Source organism: Gymnoscopelus braueri, assembly GCF_963280865.1.
Source record: "Gymnoscopelus braueri genome assembly, chromosome: 5".
NCBI classification, from domain to species: domain Eukaryota; kingdom Metazoa; phylum Chordata; class Actinopteri; order Myctophiformes; family Myctophidae; genus Gymnoscopelus; species Gymnoscopelus braueri.
In genome coordinates, this window is record NC_137606.1 from 58,382,409 (window position 1) to 58,388,051 (window position 5,643).

A 5,643-nucleotide genomic window follows, 5' to 3' on the forward strand; every position below is an offset into this window, starting at 1 on the left:
AAAAAATGGAGCATACTTGTTTACAACATTCATATATGTGTCCGCTACTGGTGAAACCTTCCTCATGTCGCCAGTTGAGAAAGACAAGAAAATAGCGTACAGTACTTGAGTAAATGTACTTAGTTACTTTCCACCACTGGTCAAATGAGTCGACTAGTAAAAATACGAAATGTATGTGTTGTAGCAGTGGGCAACATTTTAATTGTGTTGCATCAAATTTCTATAGAGTGGACAGCTAACTGAATGGTGTCAATGGGGGAGTGATTAGAGGAGTGGCTAGGTTGAATAAATTACACATCGTTCACGCCCATTACCTGGAGCTGAGAGGTGCTTAGAAGTGGAACTTCTTTGGAAGGGATTATCTCAGTTTGCACTATTATAGATAACAAGATTCAAATGGTCACATCTTCTTCAAATATTCTCCAATTTCAATGAATGACACTTCATTTGAAAGCTTATATTCTGTAATAATCTGAAAAATGACAAATGCCTACTTGCGGCATATATCATTGTACTCAGTCACATATGTTGACATAAATAAATCCAGCATCAGGCTCATCCTCACTACACACCATGTTTCAATCTATACAAGATATTTCATCAATAAATGAATCTTCATTAAATCTCTTAGAGGACCGTGTTTAAATGATTTTAGCTTTACGTTTTGGAACCGCATTGTGACGCGTTGTGAGCTTGTAGATCTGCTATTTTCAAACATTTTAGTACTTTTACTTTTGGTACTTTAAGTACATTTTGACACTAATACTTTTGTACGTTTACTCAAGTAAAATTTGAATTTGGGATTTTTACTTGTGATTGAGTACTTCTACATTGCAGTATTGATACTTTTACTTAAGTAAAACATTTGAGTACTTTTTCCACCACTGATACAGACGCTTCAGAGCTGGAGGAGGCGTCTACCTTTCTCTGTCTATGCATCACACCAGCTAAATGAGTGCAGATGCACCGTTAATATAGTGTCACTATCATTTTAACCACTTTATATATATATATGTCTCAGGTCATCCCTGTAAATAACCTTTTCATTCACAGCACCCCTGAATAACATCGTTACGTTATAGCACCTTACATTTATGTCAAATTACGCTACGCAAATATGTCAATCTTTCCCCTTAAGATACAGCGTGTCACAGAGAAAACTTGAGAGAATATCAGTTTCCTTTAGGATTTAGGACAGATTGACGTTATAGGCCTACTATACGTTTAACCACTTGAACCCCAGCATCCCTATTCTGGGAGGAACATTAGCCAAACATAGCAGATCTACAAGCTCACAAACAGGTCGCAAGGGTGACACGTTGTGAGCTTGTACTGTAGATCGGTCATTTTTGGCAAAGATTTTTGCTGTGGATCAAATAAGAACGTAGTGAGGTCCGGTTTACTAAGTCTAAGTGGTTAAACTGAAGTGATGGGTTAGGGTTAGGGTTAGGGTTAGGGTTAGGGTTAGGGTTAGGGTTAGGGTTTAGGGTAGGGTTAGAAAGACTTCAGTAAATCGCTTCCAGTAAGGGCGTCCTTACTTCAGAAAGCAGGTTTAAGGAATTAATGCATTCACCATCTTGATTTGAAAAAAAGTCTGTTTAGAGTAATTTTGCCTTTATTCAGCAAAGTTTTTTCTAAAGTGGTCTTTTGGTTGTTCTGTGTTCCTAAATCCCTTTGTAGGGTTGAGAGGGCTTTTTTTGGAGAATCCTCTCATCCCTTTGGAGTTACCTATTTATAGGGGGGTACTTTTTCAAGTACCCCCTCCCCTGTGGGTGTGAGGTTCCTAATCACAGGACGGGATTTTTTTTGGAGTACTCTTTCACCTCTGGGTGTGAAGTGCCCTGATTACAGGACTGGACCTTGAAGTCCCATAATACCTCTGTGTGTGCATATCCTGTTAAAGGAATAGGCCTTAAGGTGCCCTCTTATCTCTGGGTGTGAGGTTCTTTGTTCCCTTTATTCTTTGAAGAGGTTTTTTGACCTCTCACCTACTAATTTTAGTGATTACCCCCCTTGGTTTTACCAAGTAATCACCCTCACTGAATTTACATTCCAGATCACCCTTAACCAAGATTAGGGTTAGGGTATAGGTCTTAAACACAAGAGTCTCCACTGACTTTACATTCATAGTCACCCTCTATTGTGGTTATGGTTAGGGTGAAGGTTTAGCTATTCTTTCCTATTTTAACTGGCTAAGTTTTAGGCTTTTAAAAGCTCTAATCCAAACGCCAGGAGGGGAGGTGGTGTTACTTACTGTGCTCTGCACTCACTGCTCAATATTCATTGCTATGGACTAGCTCCTCAGTACTCCCTGTGTCACACGCAGTTTTACAAGATATTGTCACAACCCGAGGGGTTGCTACCCTTTATCAAGTAATTTTCTTCCCAGTGTCAAACGCAGTTCTTCCTGCACAAGCTAAAATCCACAAGTTAGGAGGAGAGGGGGAGCTCAGTATTGACTGCTCAGGACCCACTGCTCAGCACTCACTGCCAGTCCCAGGCTAACCCTGGGGGACCCATACAGTTCAACAGTATACACGTTTTGCTCAGTATTAATACTAACCCAAGTATTAGATCCCTTATAGGGTTTCACTGTGCTCAGTGCTCACTGCCTGTACAATTGCATAGTACTTTTTTCATAGTACTTTCTGGCTAAGTTCTCACTGCTCAATACTGCCTGTCAGTACTTACTGCTTGGTACTCACGTTGGTTCTTTAGGCCCAGGCCCAAAAAAACACTGTGGCTCTGGTGATCTCCTCCGTGGTCCTAATTCTTATCTCTCATTTCTGGTTGATAGTTTGGTTTGTACCAAAGCCTAGGTTTCTTCTGGTTTTTAGTTTCCCTGTCATCTGCTTGCTCCTAGCTGGCTCACCTTGGCGACGTTTCAGACGGATTGTCCTTCATCAGGCTGTGTTACTTCTAATCTGTGTGCTGTTCGAACCTCTGTTCTTATGCACTGAGTGGTGGGCGTGGCTTTTTTCCACTTGGCCTATCAGTGTGTTGGTGGGAGTGGCTAGTTTGGCCTCTTGTCCAATTAGGTTTCTAGGGGAGTGGTCTCATTTCTTCATTATTGCCGTGTGTTCCTAGAGAGCACATGGCTGCTGTTTTTACTCTCTCTCTTGTGAGATTTTTGTTAGACTTTCTCTCAAATTGTGAGGTACTAGCTGGTTAGGGTAGGGTTAGAAAGACTTCAGTAAATCGCTTCCAGTAAGGGCGTCCTTACTTCAGAAAGCAGGTTTAAGGAATTAATGCATTCACCATCTTGATTTGAAAAAAAGTCTGTTTAGAGTAATTTTGCCTTTATTCAGCAAAGTTTTTTCTAAAGTGGTCTTTTGGTTGTTCTGTGTTCCTAAATCCCTTTGTAGGGTTGAGAGGGCTTTTTTTGGAGAATCCTCTCATCCCTTTGGAGTTACCTATTTATAGGGGGGTACTTTTTCAAGTACCCCCTCCCCTGTGGGTGTGAGGTTCCTAATCACAGGACGGGATTTTTTTTGGAGTACTCTTTCACCTCTGGGTGTGAAGTGCCCTGATTACAGGACTGGACCTTGAAGTCCCATAATACCTCTGTGTGTGCATATCCTGTTAAAGGAATAGGCCTTAAGGTGCCCTCTTATCTCTGGGTGTGAGGTTCTTTGTTCCCTTTATTCTTTGAAGAGGTTTTTTGACCTCTCACCTACTAATTTTAGTGATTACCCCCCTTGGTTTTACCAAGTAATCACCCTCACTGAATTTACATTCCAGATCACCCTTAACCAAGATTAGGGTTAGGGTATAGGTCTTAAACACAAGAGTCTCCACTGACTTTACATTCATAGTCACCCTCTATTGTGGTTATGGTTAGGGTGGAGGTTTAGCTATTCTTTCCTATTTTAACTGGCTAAGTTTTAGGCTTTTAAAAGGGTTAGGGTTAGGGTTAGGGTTAGGTGGTTTGAATGCATTTAAGCTGACCCCCCTCTATCTATGGGAGATTCCAACCGAAGTCTGGAAGACTGCGTGCAGCAGTCCCCTCGGAAGGGGGTCTGTAAGGCACGCCCATACACTCCAGACTACGTGACAAACACGACTTACCCTGCCAATCAACATTCATCTCAATTACTTCTCATTACTCGAAGAATCCGAGTGATGTGTCCAGTAATCAGTGAGTCCCATTAAGGTCCCTGAGGTCTGGACTTAGACATTTTGGTTTATCATAGTGGAAACCCTGAAAAAAGTGCAAAATTGAATTTCCAAAGGCCCTGGTTCAGTCCAGGAACCATTGACTGCGCCAGAAGTGGTCTCAATTTAAAGCCACTGGTGTCTAGTTTACTCACAGTCCAGTTAGATTCCTGTGCGACCTACGGTTGTGGAGTTATAAGGCCCAGAGTGAGGACATGTGAAAATCGTTTTTTTAATTATTTTTGTACCTTTTTGGCCCTGGAAGGACCTTTAAATATCCAATCTCAAAGTGCCTGGCACCTGTTTAGAGATCTTCTTTTTTAGAATTTTTTGATGTATGGTACATTTCGGTGCGATTTTATTTGAGTTTTTAATTACACTTAGTAGCATCAAAATGGCCAATATTTGGAAAATCAAAAAATCAGAAAATGCAAGATTTTGGTAGTCAAGGGCCTCTAGCTCTGGCTAGGAGAGTCCCTCAGAGAGCTAACAAATGTTGTAGTAAACTTCAAAGGCTTGTGAATCCAGTGTATACTTCGGAACCCCGCTGGGACCCTAGGTTCGTCCGCTAGGGGGCGCCGAAATTTCTTACAAAAGTCACTTTTTTTTCCGGGATATTTTTTATTTATTTTTTTGATACTTTCACTTAACTAATTCGGTGGTGCTGAGTTGATGGGTGTGGGTCCCGAGTGGGCAGGACACCCGGAAATAGGTGAAATGGCCCTTTAACCATCTTAAAAGGTGCAAAAAAGAAATTCCAAAGGCCCTGGTTCAGTCCAGGAACCACCGATTGCGCCCGAAGTGGTCTCAATTTAAAGCCCCTGGTGTCTAGTATACTCTCAGCTAAGTTAGATCCCTGTGCGACTTATGGTTGTGGAGTTATAAGGCCCAGAGTGAGGACATGTGAAAATCGGTTTTTGAATTATTTTTGTACCTTTTAGGCCCTGCAAGGACCACCAATTATCCAATCTCAAAGTGCCTGGCATCTGTTTAAAGATCTTCTTTTTTAGAATTTTTGGATGTATGGTACATTTTGGTGCGACTTTATTTGAGCTTTTAATTACACTTTGTAGCTTCAATTTGGCGAATATTTGGAAAATCAGGAATTACAAGATTTTCGCAGTCAACGGCCTCTAGCTCTGGCCAGAAGAGTCTCTCAGAGAGCTAACAAATGTTGTAGTACACTTTAAGGGCTTGTGAATCCAGTGTATACTTCGGTATCCCGCTGGGACCCTAGGTTCGTCCGCTAGGGGGCCGAAATTTCTTACAGAAGTCACTATTTAAAAAAAAAAAAAATATTTTTATTTATTTTTTTGACACTTTTACTTAATTAATTCGGTGGTGCTGAGTTGATGGGTGTAGGTCCCGAGTGGGCAGGACACCCAGAAATAGGTGAAATGGCCCTTTAACCATCTTAAAAGGTGCCAAAGCATGTCTAAAAAAGTCAATAATAGCAATAATAATAATATAATGAAATAATATAATATA